At 42.6% G+C, this 20,154-nt stretch overlaps 1 long non-coding RNA gene across 1 annotated transcript in view; it reads right to left on the bottom strand.

Moving 5' to 3' along the window:
- LOC109452126 (uncharacterized) overlaps nt 1-20,154 on the bottom strand; it is a 417,227-nt gene that overhangs the window by 24,419 nt on the left and 372,654 nt on the right. Inside the window, exons 6-11 of the long non-coding RNA XR_016019177.1 lie at nt 19,103-19,292; nt 15,283-15,473; nt 11,607-11,762; nt 11,330-11,461; nt 5,514-5,651; nt 4,341-4,460 (exon numbers count right to left, since the gene is read on the bottom strand). This is a non-coding gene — a long non-coding RNA (uncharacterized LOC109452126). The remainder of the gene's footprint in view (nt 1-4,340; nt 4,461-5,513; nt 5,652-11,329; nt 11,462-11,606; nt 11,763-15,282; nt 15,474-19,102; nt 19,293-20,154) is intronic.

Genomic DNA, 20,154 nt, shown 5'->3' on the forward strand with positions numbered 1-20,154 from the left:
GATGTGTTATCTCCATGACTTTCTGGAATGCTGATATTTGCCCTCCTCCACATTTTCACTAATCTTCCATATTCTAAGCTCCTTCCTGATGATGTTGCCTTTCTGAGAGTTCGTGTAGCCTGATGTTTTAAGAACATGGACTTTCAAATCACAGATCTACACCTACTAGCTATTTTCCCTTGAGACTTACTTAACCTCTTTGCTGTATGCACCTGTACAATGGAACTAATGATAATACCAATCTCTACAATTAGTGTGAAAATGAGTTAAAATATGCCAGGTCGTTGAAACAGTGCCTGGTAATTAATGAATACTATTTAGGTGTCTCCGTTACTTATTATTTTTATTATGTATCCCCATGTATTTTCCAGGGATAGCAATGTAGGGAAAAGGCAAGAATAACAGTCTGGGATTAAAACCAAAAAAAAGCTAACATAATTTCCAGCTAAATATTGACTTTTTCATATGTGCCATTGTGAAATGAGGGATAATGAGACACACTGGTATAAATAAGTATAATCCTTTTGAATGCAGACTAATGTGGGTGTGTTACATTGGATATTCAAATTGTATGAACAATATTGCCATCATTAACGTAATTTTTCAAAATGGCGATCTGATCAACTATTCTTAGTAAGTCCTTAAAAAAGAAAAGTATGATTGCTAATTGATTTGTACGTTTGTTGCATTCCTGGAAATCCAAGATATAATAAAAGTCAACAGAAAATACTTTTGAATTTTATGAAAAATGAGCTACGTTCTGGGTCTACACAATCGCAATCAGGTTTTCTACATACATGAATATCAGAATGAACATTCAAAATCACGTGGAACCCAGAACAAGTTTTTATTGTGTGGGAGGAACCATCCAATGCATTGCAGAATGCGTAGCCTCCCTGGGCCCCATCTTATGAACACCAGTGCCTCCCTCCCCCCGTTCATCAGGATAGTCACAAATGTCCCCACAAAATTTCAAAATGCCTCTGAGGGTAAACTAGGACCTAGAGAGTGACCAGGACTGAAAGGAAGGTCACTGGGGAAGTGAAAGCCACAAGAGTTTGCCCAGGAATTTCACACAGAGTAATAAGGGGCTAGGGAGAAAACCCAGGGAAAAACAAACATTTGATGGACAGGAAAAGATGAGAAGCAGCTCACAAAGACTGGGAACAGGCAGAAGAAAGGACCAAAGTCAAAGGAGAAGGGGCAAGGCAGAGGGAAAATACAGTTTTCTGAAGACGCGAATAGTCAATGGTATTGAATGGTGCAGGTCAATTAGGTGAAATGAGGAGGTGATGTAAACCTACTAAATTTGAAAATTAAGAGGTTATTTCTGAACTCTCCCAAGGTTGTCAGTACTGCCTTTGTGGGTAAAGAATAGATTGCAGCCAATTTAAAACTGGACATCGAGAATTGGAGACAGTGTGTTGTCAATTCTTTCTGATAGCCTAAACGAGAAGGGAGGGAGATGGGGACTAACAATTGACATGACTCATTGGATCGAAGCACCTCAGTGTTAACTCACATTTCTTTACATTTCCTTCAAGAAGTACCTCACATATCTATGCTTGTAAAATGCAGGAGCAATGCCTGGCTTCAAGCAAACCCTGCGGATGCATTTTGGTTTGCTTTTAAAAACAAAGATATTTTAGATTTAAATAAGAGGGTTGTTCTTGAACAAGTCTACAAAGGGAAAGTAAACAGAGACCTTACCTCTTTTTGAAACCCCTGCCAATATCTTTCAGCATGTTCTGTACATAACCACAGATCATGTAAACATAGTGTGTTCCTACGTCCCCGCCATTTGCTAATCTGGCAGTTTTCCTGTTTCTTTCCAGGAGAAAGAGGTCAATATTGCTATGGCTGAAACTATTACGACTCTTCTTCCTAATTATGAATCCCCTCAGAAATGTCAACAATTTATGGGCTGTAGAGAGTCTGGTTGTCAAGATTTTTCTCCAGTCTCGCAGTTGAAGTGGCAAAGAAGAGCATCTTCAGGATTTCATTTTAAGGATGGAGAAACTTGAACATGATTCTATGCTGAAGAGGGCAAGATAAGGAAGGACAGGCTGTTAGAATGGGACTTGAAGTGGTCAATTGATGGAATAAGAACTTCAACAAGGCTGGAGGGAAGAGATCCCAAACACCCATCTGAGACAGAGGAAGAGACTCTCCCTCACTTAATAGGAGGCAGGAAGAAAAGTATAGTCACAGCTCTGGTGAATGGAGGATGGAGAAGGAAATGGGATTTTCAGAAGCTCATGTACATGCCTGTTTCACTCAGGGTATTTTAATAGATGCTCTAAGTAAATTATTTGAATCAAACAATAAGAATGTTTATTGTCCCACTTAAGAAATTTTTTAACAGTCCAGGTTTAGATAATAATAATGTGAAGCAATGAATAGAATCTGAGATGACCCTACAACTCACTCTGAGTTGTTAGGAAAACAAGGCAGCTGGGATGAGGGAATGGAGAGTGGTTGCCACATGTCCAAGTGGGAGGAACAGTGCCCAAGCTAACTCCCATGGGGTGGGACCATGGGCTCCCTTTGGTTTTCTCTAAGTGACACAGGTCCACAGACAAGTAGTAGCAGCAATGTCATCTGCAAAAATGTTCGACGTGAAAATTCTCAGACCCCATCACAGACGACTGACTTAGAAACCTTAGGGATTCAGTAATCTACATTCTAGCAAGCACTGCAGGTCCATGCTAGGGTATGAGAATCATGCTGTAAACACCCGAAACCCAAAATCCAGATGTAGAGACCAGGTCATTGAGGATTTCCAAGGCAATTAGAAAGGCTTTCTAGAGACAAGTAGCAGACTAGCTCTGTGCGATACCCATGTCATGCTCCTGGAGCCATTTCCAATTAATCCTCAGATTTAATGAGGAAAAGTAAAAGTTTCTGGGTTCTAGCGAAGGTTGCACACATTTTGTCAATCACAGGGTACACACAAGAATATTCTGGAGACAATGTCCTAAAGATCAGGCTGATTCAGCTTCACCTGATAAAGTGCCTCAACACTCTAAAGCTCAGATGTTCATTAAGACAGAGAACATGAGACAGGCCTAGAGTACATCCGCCTCCACCTTGGACTGGCTGGGACACCTGGTGAACCTTACCCGCTCTGAACATCACTGCCCTCATAAAGTTCATATACTCTTAAAGTTATTGTGAGAGAAACTTAACACAGTGTTTGAGGTGCCATAACAACTCAATAAATGATACCCAGAAAGTTCATTGCTGTGTGGCTGTTGTTGAGACTTGTGGTTGTCAGCACCTGCTCTGCAAGCAACACTGAAACTCTAAGGAATAAGGGCAGTTAGGAAGCGAAGGGGGAATATTGAGCTTAGCTAAGGATTCAGTCTGAGAGAGAAGGGCCACAGGAAAGATTCCCAAGAACGTGATGCTTGAGATAAATCCTGACGGATGAGGAAGAAAAAAGAAGAGGCACAAGGAAAAGTGACTCAGAGCAAGGACATAGGCACAGAGGCTGAAAACTGTGCTGCTTTGTCCCAAATGTTCAAGGAGGGCAGCTCGGTGAAAAGCAGGATTCATGCCAAAGACCGGGATGTGATGAACACACAGACTCAGCCAGGAACCCTGTCATGAAGACCCTTATTGGCCTAACTAAGGAATTGGACACATTTGAAGAAAATGGGGAGAGATTGGTGGGTTTTCAGTAGAGGAATTAGGTGTGCTTTTAAAAAATAATAATAATAAAAAAAATAAATAAATAAAAATTTAAAAAAAAAATCCTACCCAGGCTAAAGGGAAGAGAATGTACTGAAATGGAAAAGAACTTGGAGTCAAGGGATTTGTCTGGAGCTTGTTACCATAAATCAGGAGAGCAAAGATGAGGTACTGGGCGAAGCCATGGAGGAGAGTGAGAGATTGCTTTATGGGGCTGTAATGAAAAAGAATGCTTTCTGCTAGGTAACAGGAGCCTCAGGAGCAAGACTTCCCACATTAAGAAGAAAGAATCCACGCAATGGACACTTTGAGGATATCTTATGTGACTAGCAATGTAGTGGTGCCCTTGAGGAGGGTACTGCCTCTTTCTGGCCTCCGTTTCCTCTTCTATATAAATGATGAAATTGGTATTGAACATATCAGGAAATGACCCAAGTCCATGCTACTCCAATCAGAATGTATGCCTGCAAGCTGGCACCCTGATTGTTGTGGGATAAACAAGGTACATGTTCCTAGAATAATTCTTTTTCAGATAATAAGTAATTCAAACTACTACTCTTCTATTAAATTAGACATACATATAATTTAGCATAAAATGCAAATGTGCATAGATTTTAAAAATAAAACACAAAACTTCAAAGACATACCTGGCTTGCAAGTTGTGATATGCAGACTTCTAAGATGGCTCAGTAATCTCCACCTCCTGGTATTTACCTCTGTGTGTAATCTCCTCCCTTTGAGAATGTGCCAGACCTGCTGACTTAACTCTAAAGAACAGAATACAGCAAAAGTCATCAAGTGAAATTTCTGAGATTAGACTATAAAAGCGGTGACTTTCTCTGTCTCCTGGTCTCTCTCTCTCTCTCCTCACTTTACCACTTTGATGAAGCCAGTGGCCATGTTGTCAGGTGCCCTACTGAGATGGCCACATGGCAAAGAAGGGCCAGCAAGAAACTGAAGGCCTCAGTCTTGGACTGAAGTCCATTCAGCAGGAATGGAGCCCTGCTGATAACTATATGCGTAGGCTTGGATGCATGTCTCCTACATTTCAGTCTTGAGATGATTGAAACCCTGGATGACCCATTGATTCTGAGAGCCCAGATGACCCCAGCTAAGCTGTACCTGGATTCCAGCCCCACAGAAACTATGAGATAAGAAAGATCCATTATTGATGTAACTTGTTATACACCAATGGGTAATTAATACACAAAGCATCACTCTGGGCTGCGGCCAGAGATAGTCATTGAAGTGGTCTGTCCCCTGCCTCTGCCGTTAGCCTGACATGTTGGAAATGTCTATGCAACAAACTTAAGAAGAGCCCCTTTAATGGAGTGGGAGCAGGCAGAGGGCATTACATTGTAGAGTGAACCCTCAGATTTCAGGTCTCTGGAATACAAACTTCTGTGGGTCAGAGAAATGGAAAGAAAGCCAAGCTATTTGCCCAAGATTTCCTAGCTGGTTTCTGATGAGCTGGAACTCCAGGTCTTCAGATATCCAGGTAGTGCCTACTAAATGACTCTGAGCCCTAATATATGTGGATATGTATGATTATACATGATTATACTAATTATTATTATGTATGTTATATATTCATAATTACTGTCATTATCCTTACTGAGTCTAGAAATCATTGTCTAGACATTTGTGTGTTTATTAGCTAGTCTGAGGCATCTGAATGCAAGGGTGTTTCTTTCTTTCTTTCTTTTTCTGTTTCTATCCAGTGACTTCTAAAGGACACTATCAAGAATCTTTGGATGCTGATCACAGAATGTTGAATTGAAAACATTTCCCAAAGCCCCAAGACATATTTCAACACTCACCTCCAGATGCCATTGTTGCATGGCTGCCCAAGATAAGGCTAGCCTTATTTTATAATTCAACTTCACTTCAGGGCAGAGGGAGTGAGGCAGCACATCATAAACCCAGCCAATAGAATGTTCTTCCACCCTAAGGAAAAGCTGTAGAGAAATGATATGGGAAATGTGGATAGACTGCTTTTAGAGAACAGTGAGTTCTTAGAACAGCCAACGCAACCCTCCCAGTGACTATGATTGCCATGGATACCCGGAGAGCGAGGGGCAGAGCTACTGTTGGTTTTGTTGTGTTTCTGTTTTGTTGCTGTTCTTTCAATAGCTCTCTGCACTTGGCCTGGTGTCCTTCAGCCAGTCTGGGAATGCCTCACTCATGGGGAGCCCAACGCTATTCACTTGTGTGTTCTATTTCTTAGGATGATCGAGATCATGCTGCAATAACAAACAACCCACAAATCCCAAAGGGTTAAAGCCACAGAAATATATTTCTCAGTCACACTAAATGCCCACCATGGATTAGCTGAAGACTGCTCTGCGCGGTTCTCACCCCAGAACCCAGGCTGTCAGAGCAACCCTCTCTAAACCCCTACAGATTACAGTGACAGAGGGCAAGGTGACATAGCCATTGTGAACTGGTTCTAAAGTGCTTTCCCAGAAGTGACGCACTGACTTATCACAGGCCAGAGCAAGTCACACAGCCATGCCTAACTGCTAGGAGTGAATGAAAAGCAACCTAGCACCTGCCAAGAGAAAGAGAAGAACAATACTTTGAGGAGGCTGAAAAGTCCACCAGGCGATTACCTTGGAGTTAAGGTTGTATTTAGAGGCTAATGAGCAGAAAGTATACAAATATACACATCAACATTAAACCTGCAGATTTTATAACAAAGCCAAGTGACTTGCAAAGTCCCATTCTTGGTGGTCTTCCCCCGTTTCAGTCATACTTAGTGGTAGAATGCTGGCAAAGCAGTCAGGCCTCGGTTCACAGATGATCTCTTCTTTACTCTCAGCCCAAGTTCTCAGTCTCATCTCCCATCTCCATCAGGGATTTTGTTTCATCAAGTTTCCTGTGTTTTCTGTGTCTCTGGATACATCCCGTACCTGGTATCTGCCCTCACAGCCATCACTCTCTCTCTCTCATATCAAAGGAGAAGAGACTAAACAAGGGAGAGGCTCATTGAGGTCATCTTAGAATTCTGCCTGCCATAGCTAACAAAGAGCCAAAGATTAAGTTAAACATAGTTGGGAACTGTATGTCATTGGCTTAAAATCTGTAACCCATAGGATAGTGCCTGTCAAACAAAAGAATAAGTGAATCACTGGGGCCTCTGGATCATCTTCTATATGGCTCCTTCTACCCATATCAGCTACTAACATCATGGGTGCTTTGATTACCTGAACATTCTGGCATCCCAATAGGAATGCTTCTCCCTTTCTTGCGCTTAGTAGTGTAATGCATGAGCACAAAAGCTCTGGCACTGGATGGCCCAGGTTCAAATCCCACCTTTTCCTTTTACTGTTTTGTCATGTTACCCAAAGTCACTTAACCTCACTCAGGCTAAGCTTCTTTCTATAAAGACGATACTAATTGCTTCAAGGGTTTTCCCAAGGATTAGCTAAGATTTTGTACAGCACACACCTAGGCACACACTAAATGTTCAACAAATGTCAGTTATTATTGTTATTCAGACATTCCTTTAGGCCATTGGAATCTGGTGTCTCATCTCTCCCCTCTTTTTCTCTCTATTTTTCTCCTTTCATAGAACCAGCCAGAAGCCTGTTACCTTTGCCAAAATGCTGATACTAACCGAAAAAACAAAACAAAACAAAAAAAAACACCCTTAATTAACATACCCTTCCAAGAGGTGATGTGATTAATCAGTGTTCCCTCCCTGCCATCCCCCTGCATGGACCTGGACCACAGGAAAGAAAGTTAGGAGTAAAACAAAGGGTCCAAGTATCCTTTCTTTTTCTTGGTTGGAATACAATTATTTGAACAAAAAAGTCCTAAAGAGAGGCTAAAGGTCTCGAAAAGAAAAACACAGACAGTTTATTAGAAATGGCTTTTCCATTAGCCATCTCCATGACCTTGGGCACGCTGCATTTCACCACTGCAAACCGGCATGCCCTCCTCTGCCCAAAGAGGAGCTCAGCCCATGAGATCCGGCTTTTCACACTGACTTTCTGACATTTCTGATCTGAGAACAGCAGTGCAATCAGCCAGAGCTCTTGTGCAGGAATGGAGGACACTGTGCTAATGGCTGAAGCGGGCTCAGCTCATTCATGCCACCAGCCTTGTGTTGTCGGCAGAGGAAAATGGCGCCTCCACATGATAAGGCTGAAAGGCACGAGGCAGAAAGGCAGCAGAAATGAAAACATACTAATACCCTCTGAATCTGTACACTGCATTGGACCTTACAAAGCACTTCCACGTTCACTGTCAATACGGATTTCACAAACAATGCCATGAGTAGGTAGGATGGTTATTATTATCAACATCTGTGAAAGAGACTTAAGTTCAGGATTTTCCCTAGAGGAGAGAATAAGGACTAAAACCAGATGTGGCATCGTCAGCAAGCTAAAAAGATTTCAGGTGTACCCTCCTAGATTCATGTCCATGGTCTCTGCTAGTTAACCGTGGAACATGACCATTAACAAAATCCCCACTTTAAATCTTACACTTTCCTGACCTGTGAAAGAAGAATAATACTAATACTAATAATTCAAACATCAGGGTTTGCAAGGCCCACATCAGATCATATCATGTATATGATTTCATTTTACAAACTCGAAAATGTGTGTTCCGCAGGTTGTGCTGAGTTGTTCTGGCACCCGGGCTCACTGAGAGATGGGCAAGATAATCCACATAACCTGTCTGGCAGATTCACCTTCCCGAGGATCTTCCTTCACCTATCCCTTTCTGTGTGTCACATCACCTGCTTTGCGTGCCCCCATGATTCTTCTTCCCCAATCTATGTCCATTTCTTAAAAGCTGTCCTAAACTTCATTCTCTCCAAGGCTCCTTATGGGGATTAGACCCTCCTAGTTCAGACACTGACCCCTTCTCTGAGCTCAGAAACAGTAGTCACCTGTCAATCTGGCTAGCTGGACAATGTCACACCACCTGCCTTATACTCGCCAGGTCACAACTGGCAGAACATAGGATTGGGAGGATTAAGTTCAAGTCCCAGCTCTGCCGCTAACCAGCTGAGTGAATGGGGGGAAGTCACTGAGCCCCCTGGAAACACAGCGTGCTTGTCTGCAAAGCTGGGAACACTAAGCCCGCCCATCCTCAACTCCACAGACTCCTGAACAGCAGGAAAGGAGAGCTTATAAAAGTGCCATCCAACCCGTGTATTGATGGACAGATAGGCCTCGCTCTTCTTGTTTTGTAATTTAAATAGTGGAATTTACTTACCTTTTTATTAAACTCATATCTGAAAATGCCCATCTGAAGATGATCTCTGACTCAATGAACTTCCATGGCACATTTTTAAGAGATGAAAGAAATATTTTCTGAATACCTACCGAAAGCCAGGTGATGTATTAAATTGATTTGTTTTGCTAATCCCGTTTTATCCACACAACACTCCTCTAAGGATAATATTACTCTCCCCTCAGAGAAGGGGAGAACCTCTCTCAGCTTTCTGGCGGGGATGGCAGTATGTACAATGGTGCTGGTGACACACCTAAGAGAGACGAGGAGAGGTAGCCTCCGAGCAGATCCTGCTGGAGGTACCTGGGAATACACGCAGAGAGCACCATCCAAGGGGGAGGCAGGACCTCAGGTCTGCAGCCAGAAGGGGTCTTGGCTGTGCCTGGACATTTGGGGCTCATCCATAAGGAGGTAATTGAGGTTGAATATGTAAATGTGATCAGCCAGGGAAAGTGAGTAGACTGAAATATGAGGACCACAGTGGAATGCTGGGAACTAACATTTTAAAAGTGGGCTGAAGAAGAGGGTGGGATGGAGAAGATTAAGGAGCAGCTGGGGAAGCAGGGGGAATAGCACGATAATATTCTGTTGCAGAAGTCAGAAGCGGAGAGAATTTCCAATAGGAGGAAATGTTCATCAATGCTTACAACTGTTTAATCGTGATAAATGAATTGAAAGGCGTCCAGTGCATTTGGCAGTTTGTTCTTTGTTAACCACCAGGAGGCCGTATTCATGATGGGGAGGGACAGATCTCCATAGTTTAAGAAATGACTGGAAAGTTGAGGAGGATGCAGAGAGAGTGAGAATTAACAATTCGGTGTGAAAGTAAAGACCGATGTGTGACAACTGAGAGAAGATGGTGGCTCCAGGGAGAGCTCTGGGGATGTGAAATAGCTGATAAACTAAGAGAAACCTAGCAGTTATTTACCCAGGAAGAGTAATTCATTCATTCACTCAGGGGTCCTGCCCTCTTCTGAACTGCTCAGAAATAGCTGGAGACATGTCGTCCCATCAGGCCCCCAAAGCTGAAGAGAAACAGATAAACTAGAGCACACCCCGCACAGGAGATTAACATAAGGAGATTCAACATTCCTAAGGATACACAGAGCACATGCTACAACAAACACAAAACACACAACACATGAAACACACACAACACATATAAAACACATATACAACACACATCACATGCATATCATCCATGCAACATACATTAAACTTGTAAGGATACATTAAAATACACATCACATGCATAACACATATGGTACACATATGTACGTGCATATATCAGCTGTTGTTGAACTGGCATAAAATACATGTCACACATATATAACATATCCCACATGTGTACCATACACACAACATACTTAAAACACATGCACAACATACATCATATGCATAGTGCTCACATCATACAAGAGGCACACAGCACATGCACAACACAAAGACTCACCACACGTGCACATATACACATATACACGTATGCATCAAATGCATTATGTGTGTAAAGCACATAAGACACAGGTGTGTATATATACCACATGTATAACACACTCACATAGCACAGACACACACCACAGTAAAGTTGCCTAGCAACCCAAGGCTGTACATACCGTGGGCTCTGTAGCATGGGAGGGAGGGAAGAGAAGCATGTCCTCAGAGGGCTGCAAGATCGCATGTGTAACCGAGAAGAGGAAGAGGGGAGGGGAGGGGAGGGGAGGGGAGGGGAGGGGAGGGGAGGGGAGGGGAGGGGAGGGGAGGGGAGGGGAGGGGAGGGGAGGGGAGGGGAGGGGAGAGAACCGGGGAAGGGGCGTGAGCACAAGATGCAGCCACCTCCACTCTCTGCAGATGCAAACCGCAGAGCTCCTTAGGCAAAGGACGCTGTCATCCTCTGACATGCCCTGGTGTGGGGGCAGAGCCCCAGAAAGTAGTTTCCAGGCTCTCGGCCTCACATAGACAGGTGCTGGCTCAGGTAGTAAATGGCCAACTGTGATGGGATGGCCATCAGCTGTGGCTAGTTGGCCGTCAGCTGTAACCAGTGAGCCATTGGCCACTAATATAACTGCTGTGGCTACGCTAGCAGAGGAGAGGAAGAACGGGGGCTAGCAAGAAGATGGCGGCTGGGCTGGCAAGTGTGGATGGCGGTTTGCGGACAGTGTGGATCCAGCCTCCAGTGAGAGTATAGTGCCGCCAGAGAGAATATAGTGGTATGACTCCCCTACCTATGGCTCCATGGGTGTTCCTTTTTGGCCTCACCATATCCTGCGTTCTTGTATGGGGAGCGGGAGCAGAGACCCCGCCTGTCACCCCGCACGACACCTGGGATGTCCAGCCTCTGAGTCAGTGCAGGCCACGACTGCTCTAAAAAAATAGAAAACACCCTCCTCACCTTTTTTTCTGTTGAACTGGCAATGAATGAGTGGCCTCCTCCTTTGAAGCTCTCACATATCTAACTCAGAGCTGTTGTATGAAATGCTGAAGGCACAGTAAGGCTTTGGTGACCACACACAGGCTCTTAGTTCTGTGGGTAGGAAAACAAGACTTGGAGAAAGGGCCAAACCTGAGCTAGAAAGAGTGAGGTTTTTGGTCATCAATGGGCACTTTCATTTTACACTAAAATAATCCAAAGTTACCTTCTTTAATTTTTTTTTTATCTCCCTATTTACCTCAGGGGTAGAAAATTCCAGAAAGTATCTCCAGGCTCTCAGCAGTGATATTCTGGTTCCATTTCTTACTGCACTCCCTTTCTCTCACAGGTCTCTTCTGACAGTGCCAAGTTGCATGCCAGTGTATTATAGAATGTTCTGAAGTCGTGCAAAAGACTTTGGCCAAAAAAAAAAAAAAAAATTTAATTAAACAGAAAAAGTTTTCCTCCTACCTCACTTAAATTAGTCATTGTCTCCAGCTGGGATAGTCATTCCCTCTCACTTTCCTTGTTTGGCATCTCTTTCTTTGTTTTGTCTTTCTGCAGTTAGTCTGATGTGAGCTCAGGGTACACATACCACCCTTGAGGGCCCCAGGATGCCCAGAAAGATCCCACAAACAGACCCTTTTAGCATGCTTCTCCTGAGAAGGAGGTTTTGTCATTCTCTGGATGGCTACAGAATGCCAAGTTTCACACACATCTGTCTTTCTCTGGGTTTCTGAACTCACAACCCAACAATGCGCAATGATAAGGTGTCTCACCTGGCACGAAATTAAAGAGTCAAAATGCCTTCAGCTGTCAACTGCTAGCTGGCTAGCTCAGTTTCAAGTTTCAAGTGTTTCCAGTTCTGCCGTGACCTCAAAGAATTAGCCCAAGGTGCATTCATTCTTTGAAAATACATTTACCGAGCGATACCTCTTCATTTTGCAGTCCCCATTTAGGCCTATTGTCCAGGTGTAATCATTAATACCACCCATCTCACTCTCAAGAGTGTTTCAGTTTGCACAGTAAGTTAAGTAGTCGTTCCATGCAAGGAGACTGAATTAGATGGTGCAGACCCATTGATGCAAAAGGCAGGAGCTTGCCTTAGAGGAAACCAGTCTCTTTTGAAAGATGAGCAAATAGACAATTATAACATTAAGAGCTAAGAGCAAGGTGTGCGTAGATCCATGTGGCTTTGTCCCACTGTGTCTGTCCCCTGTGTCCAGTACCATGCCTAGAACAAACAGATTTTTGTTGCTATTTTGTTTTAACCAATCATAGTGTTTTGTAGATAGGAAGTTCCACATAATGATCCACCCTTCCTTCATTCTGTCTCATTTTCTTTCCTCGCTTCCTCACTCTCTTCCATAACTCTTGAGTCTCCTGGACACGTAAGCCTAGGGAGATGGTCAGGGAGTGGGTGACAGTCCCAAGGGTAACAAACATACATTCCACTCTGTGTCCCTCCTCACCCCTTACATCAGAATTACTGGGACTGCTGCTGCTGCCTCCCTACCTGTCATCTGCCTTTCTCTCTTAGATCCAGGCTGCTCGTTGAAAATTTCTTTTTGGTGGGTGTTATTGGTTTCCTGCTGCAGGCCTAAGTGCCAAGGTCCATCCCTTCTTGCTGGCCCAGTGGGCAGCCTTTTGTCTGTAGTTTCTGCTCCCACTGCCTTGACTACAGCTGATGTAGGCAGGTCTTGCTAACGTCCGCAAGACCAATATGATGGTTTATCCCAACGAGGTCAAGCTGGTTCTGGGATTGGACCAAATGTCTCCTGTGTCCCCCCAGAGAAAGCCGATTCCCACCAATGTCACTGACTCTGGCCTCGCCCTTCTGTGGTCACTCACAAGGGCTTGCTGAGGCCGGGGGAGACTCTCTCCCACCTCAGCTGCAACTCTCCTTATTCTCTGAAAAGAATGATTTCACTCATCATTTTCTTATAAGACTCTCTCTCCCGCAGCTCTCACATACAACTCCCACAAATGAATCATACAAGCTGGGAGGCTCCATCTGAGTAAAAATGCAACCTCCATCTACAAATGTTAAATGTTCCTGAGCTTATTATGTACGTTTGATTTTTATCAACTTTTTAATTAAAATGTCATTGCAAATTTAAGAGAGAAGGAAAGGGCAGGGAGAGGCCAAGGTGAGAAAGTCGCGCTCGAACATATCAAGTTGTATAAGCTGCTTCTTCACTTCTTTGTCCTCAAAGTGTTCTGAATTTCTGACATTTCCATATTTTCAGTAGCTTCGAATCCTAACGTTTACAGATTGAAAAGAGTGAGACACTGACTTGCCAAACGCAAAGGATATAAAAACAAATGATAAACAGAAAAGTTAGCTGAACAACTACAATTCTGTGAGATAAAAAGTAGAGCTGAGATGAGAGGAGGGATCTCCAAGGTCATGGAATGCAGACGTGTAAATGGGGAACTAGGGAGGCAACACAAGATATTATTGTCTCTTAGTTCTTCTGCACTTGGAGACAATCCTAAGGTATCTTGTCTTCTAAGATTGTAACTTCTTCCAGAAGGACAATATTTTATTTCTCTGCTGCATTTGTTCATATTCCATAGCACAGTGGCAGGAAACGAGATAATCTTGAAAAGTTTTAATTTAGCAGACTCCTGCCTCCAAATCTGCAGGTAACTTTCCATGTGACTTTGAAGAATCATTGACCTCCCCATTTCTTCAGCGGCATAATTATGACCAGATATCACCAACCTGCAGATTAGCTTTAAGACTTCGAGAGTCTGTCATTGTAAGTGTTGGATCAAGTTAGAGGAGGAATCCTCTGGCCTGATGATTTGCAGGCAGAGGTTGTTTCAAGAGGTGATCTTGAACCTCAGTTTCTCTACCGATAAATCTAGGACATGAGAATAGATTGTCTTTTTTATTCTGTTTCACTCCAAAATGCAAGAACTATTTGAATTAAAATGCTCAGCCTTCATCCTCAAAGATCAAACCCTAAATGGCACTGTATCAGGCCTCAAGGTACAGAGGAGGAATGGCCCTTATCCACATATAATTCACTGGACCATTGATAAGAAACCTGTATTTTCAATGGGTTCATTTTTATCTCAGCCATAAAATCTCAATCCTGTCTCAAAAATGATATTTTCCCTTTCAATATAAGAGGCAATTTATTTTATTGTTACTTGAAACTAAAGGAATCCAATAAACTGGTTGGGAGCCAAAGAAGACCATAATGACAAAATGATTGATCTTTTTATAATGCACTGCGTGCTATTCTCAAATTGGAGAAATGCAATATAGAAGATATTCATTTGTACCACTGACCAATGTTCATCTCTGTAGTAAAATGCAACACTCCTTGTATTTATTAAGTACCTGTCACCACTAAAAATACAAAGTAAAAGGGCTTCAATGTTAATTCTCAGGATGGTCAAATATTAGTTGTTGCACCCCACGGAGCTATATGAGAGCTTGAGGCAGAAATATCAGCTCCATGGCTTAGTGAGAAAAACATCAGTGTTGTATCCAGGATCCATTGGTAGAAATGGAAGTTAAGTAAACAGATATTACTCAACAAGACAAAAAAAATTTTTTTTTTTAACAACTGTACCGTTCAACAGTGGGGTCTGACAAAAGAGTGCTAACCCCAGTGGTCAGGTTCTCGGCTGGATGCGTTACATACAACCTTGGTTAATCCACACAGAACCCTTCTGGGACATGTCTTATTATTCCATCACACAGACAGAAAAGCAGAGACTTGAGAAAGTTAAGCCTTTCTCCTTGGGCCATTGAGCTATCACACGTTTGAGTCAATACTTGAAATACGTTTGGACTGATTCTGAAGCCCATGCAATTTTATTATCACAGTGCATCTTCTGAAAGCAGTTACATTTGATGGCCTGATGGCCAAAGAAAGGCCTGCTGATGACAACAATATTCAATAATGAGTACTTACTGACTTCTTGATGTCTGCCATTTTTGGTCAAGTATAGTCTTGGATGAAGTCGGACTTGGACTATGTGAGGTCTTCAGGAACACATCCCTCCCAAGCATTCAGTACTAACCTACTGGGGAAGGTGTGCTAATGGGAATTGTCACAAGGTCTTCTGAATCCTGAGCATGAGTGGGCTTATCATGGAAGGCAGCCTGGAGGGACAGGAAGGCAAAAGAAGGCCTAGTCCCTCCCTGTACCATGAGTTGGCCCCTATTCCAAACCAACGCGTAAACTCACTCAAATTCTATGATTCTCAACTTTTTCCCTGCTACCTACTAAGCTGATGCTGGGGAAACTTCTGTGATTTTCCTACAAGTGGTCAAGCTTTTCTTGAATCCTTGCAATGAGAGAAAACTCATCACCTTCCACAACTTTGCTCACTAAATTTCGATCAATGATGTGCTGACCTGCTCCATCTTTGTAACAGCTCTAATGACTATTTTTACAAGCTGAATTTTCTCACGTATAACTTCGATGCTTTAGCCCTTTTTGTCATTTAAATAAATGACAAATAAAACAAATTCACACAAACCTTTAAAATACAGCAGTCCCCCCTTATCCATGGTTTTGCTTTCCACAGCTTTAGTTACTTGTGGTCAACCACAGTTCAGTTCAAAAACATTAAATTTCCCCATCCATCCACTTGTTTGCTCTTGGTATTCAGACATCAACATTATCATGGCACAATCTCTAGGCTCACCCTAAGTTCCCAAAAGGTCAATAGTGGTGTAACGCTGGGTCACAATGCCTACATCATGTCACCTTGCTTCATCTCATCACATAGGCATTTTATCATCTCATATCATCACAAGAAGTGTGACTACAGTACATTAAGATATGTTGAGAGAGAGAGAGAGAAAGAGAGAGATCACATTCACATAATTTTTATTACAATATATTGCTATAATTGTTCTATGTTATTAGTTATTATTGCTAATTTCTCACTATGTTTCATTTATAAATTCAACTTTATCATAGTATGTATGTATAGGAAAACTTTTCTACTGTGTGATGAAAGAGATTATTTTCTTCCTTCCCATCTATTTTACAACTGCTGGAATGTTCCTGGGGTTTGCTCTGGTAAACGTGCTTCAGATTGTGACGGGCCAGCCGTCACGAGTCGATCCCCACACAGATTAACCAACAAACCATCCAAGATTTTGATGACACTGAGTAGCTGAGAATCACACTTGAATTTTATCAAATCTTCCTGTGGTGGACATCTAATATTTTCATCTGACCCCCACCCCATTACTTACTGACTCTGGTGACAGATCTCCCTTCCCTTCCCCTGGCCCAAGAGGGGCAATTATAGTACCTTACTTTCTGGGTAAAAGAATTAGTCCATGGAGTAGCCCCAACTCAGGCCATTCACAGTTCTCCCTGGTATGGAAAGGTTTCTTTCCTCTCAGGTGGAGAAAATGTGAGAAACATCTAGAAACCCCTAGAATTGTAAGTTCAGCCTTATAAAGAAAGGTAGTCTGCCCGAGGAAAGATTGATGCAGAGAGAAACAAATGTGAACAGGAGAGCTCCCACTATAACCTTCTGCATCCCCAACTCTGCCCTTCCCATGATAGGAGTCAATAAATAACCCTATTTATTTCAACTAATTCAAGTTTGGTTTCTCTCTTGTAACTAACGAGAGTCCTAAATAGAACAGTTCTTGGGCAAGAAATGTTCTTGATACAAAGCAAAGGGGACAACGGTGGCTGACAGAGGCAGCCCACAGTAGATTGGGAAGAGTCCACTGGTTTGAATTCTACTTTCTCTTCTTTCTAGCTATTTGAGCTTCATTAAACCATTAAGCCTCTAGGAACCATATTTGCCTCCTATGAAGAATATGAATAAGCATCTTCCTGTATTAATCACATAGTTTTATTTTCTGTGCTGTTGATGATTTGACGTCTTGGGCCTTGGAAGGACCACTCCTCCCAGGGCTAGCTAATTCCCAGAGGTAGTAAAGGGCTGTGGCTTCCATATGCAAACCAATGAGTCCAGAATTCATTTCCCCAACCACCTCCTCTATGCATTGGAGTCTCACACTCTAGGCCACTATCTCCCTGTCCTAATAACCCCAGGGCCAAGTATCAGGCAACAAGGGACAGTCCTGGTTCCCCAGAGTGCCCTCAAATCATTCAAACTATCTAATCCTAAACCTGCTTGCTCTGCCTTGCTTGTTCCGCAGAAACCATAATAAAAGTTCTTATCCATATTTACCTTAGTCCCTCTGCTTCCTGACTGACTGCGGTGCTGTGTGCCCCCACACACACAGCCCGTGGCATATTGTGCCCCCTCGTCTTGGGAACTGTGACTAACAAACTACCTTCTCAACAGTGCTCATCTCCTGGTCTGTTGCCTGCATCATACCCGAATAAAATAAAATAAAAATAAAAAAAAAACTATACTGGGGGTGCCAAAAAATGTATATACATGACTTGTATTCATTTTTTGTTATCAGTACATATTGAGTATTACAATTTTAATACAGTTATTTTCCTTTCTTAAAATGTATATACATCTTTTTGGCACCTTCTGTATTTTAACACTATTTCCCAAGGTTGGGTGGGATGAAAGCACCTGGTGTGCCAGGCATGGTGAGCTTTGAACATTTAGCTGTTCAGTAAATGTCAGAAAAGAGTCATTTGTTGACCTAAGATTTGAGGGCATTTTGAGGGAAACTAAAGCTGTCGCATTTTGGATCACAGTGGATGATACTCAGTCTTTCTTTACAAACCTCCAGAGAAGCAGATTCTATGACAAATGTATGCGATCATTTTTCATCTCATCAGCTCATTCTACTGGTATGTAATAAACACCTATTCTCTGCTAGAGCAGTGAACACATCAGATACCCCCCTTGCCCTCATGGAACTTAATCCCATGATAAAAGATACTGAAGAAAGGGAAAGCTACAACAGTGACATACGTGTATACTGAGGGCACTAAGTAAATACTGTAAATGACAACTGGAAATATACTTTCCACCTGCCTTTAGGGGAGACAGAAAAAAAATAATTAAGATTAATCTTATACTTAAATAGCCTGTTTTCCTATTCATTCTATATGTTCCTATTATTTAGATGATGAGGATAACTACCTAAGTAGTATCATAATCATCTAAGTAATAACAGCCTAGATATAACCTAAATAATAATACCTCAAATATTCACAGTGCCTTACAGTTTACGACCCACTCACATATACCGTGTTTCCCCGAAAATAAGACCTCATTGGACCATCAGCTCTAATGCATCTTTTGGAGCAAAAATTAATATATGACCCAGTATATTATATTATATTATATTATATTATATTATATTATATTATATTATATGAATTATATAATTTATTATATAAGACCAGGTCTTATATTAAAATAAGACCGGGTCTTTTATAAACTTTTGCTCCAAAAGACGAGTTAGAGCTGATGACTCGGCTAGGTCTTATTTTTGGGGACACACAGTAGTAACAACTACAGCATGTGGACTATTAGTTTCCCAAGTGCTTTCATCTGGCCCTTCTCTAACATCTTGGGACTCAGATCTGAGGAAAAGAGCCAAGAGCTGGTTAGAGCTGCAACTCTAAGTGCCTCTGACCTCAAATACAGAGTGACTGAGGTTTGGTGGGATTGTGCTGTTGCCGTCGTAGAATTAATAGATAACAAATCTCCAGGTCCCAGTTTCGATGCCTTTGAAAAAGAGACAGATGAAGCGTAAGGCCACGTGCAGTCCCCTTTCTCCCGCATAGGCTGTGATCTTGGGATGTTACATGTCACACTTACCCTACCAAGAAGTAAGTCCACAGTATATATGTGGGGCACGTCTAAGTTCAGGGTCTCTTCAGCTGTGATGAATGATGAGACAAGGGAATCGGTTTCTGCAGATGTTCAGGTCGCACGTCCTGAACCAGCTTCCCTCCAGGGAGGTGAACTGTCACATCCTCAGTTGCTATCTCGTTGTGAAAATTAGGTCCTGGAAAATGAGAAATTCTCACTGTCAAACTCAGATTCCTTTACTGGTTAGGGCTCATGGTGAAAATACGGAACTTTCTGCTAGAAACAGCACCCTTTGAAAAGCCAACAGAGTGGCTCCCTGAAAGGAAATATTACCTGACCCCAAGCAGCCAGGACCGCACAGACTGCTCAGTCTGAAAACAGTATAGAATTGCACCGCCACGCTGCAAGTGAGAGACGCCCTGAACACTATCAGCCAAACTCCTGACACACACCGACCCCGGACCTGCACCCCCCAGGGCTAATTCTGGCTACTTCAATCTTGAGTCACAAGAGTGCATTTACAGCTAAAAGGCGCAGGCTGGCCTGCAAGCAGAACAGGGCCCAAGGGATCACTGTTGGAGGAAACTCCTGAAGTCACTCAGAAGAAGAAAACTGGGACTTTGGAAAATCTTGATAACTGGCACATTTACACACAGGTTTTGAAACGTCATGCACACCAAGCTCATCAGTTTTCTGAAGAAAAGTGCTGATACCAAGCCACTTAAGCGATACTTGACAGTACCATGCCTGATTGAAAAATAAAATATGGTCCCCCCATGGACACACTGTGCTGACCTCACAAAATTACTGCAGCTGGAGGCCCAGGGAGCCTTGCAGCTCAGTGATGGGTGAATCTCCTGAGGTTTAGAGTTCAAGTTCAGTTCCTATAATTGCTTAGCTGCTTTTATGCTTCCAGAAGCTTGATAGCGTCTGGGGGAGAAGAAAGGGAGTTGAAATAATAATAATATAAAAAGGAATGGTTTTGAGCGGCTGATTGCAAATTCACAGATGAGAAAAACAGGAGGACAAGTGGGGATCATCGTCTTGGCTCGGGGATG

Source organism: Rhinolophus sinicus, chromosome 1, assembly GCF_057876585.1.
Source record: "Rhinolophus sinicus isolate RSI-liver-muscle chromosome 1, RSI-T2T, whole genome shotgun sequence".
In the NCBI taxonomy this organism is placed as follows: domain Eukaryota; kingdom Metazoa; phylum Chordata; class Mammalia; order Chiroptera; family Rhinolophidae; genus Rhinolophus; species Rhinolophus sinicus.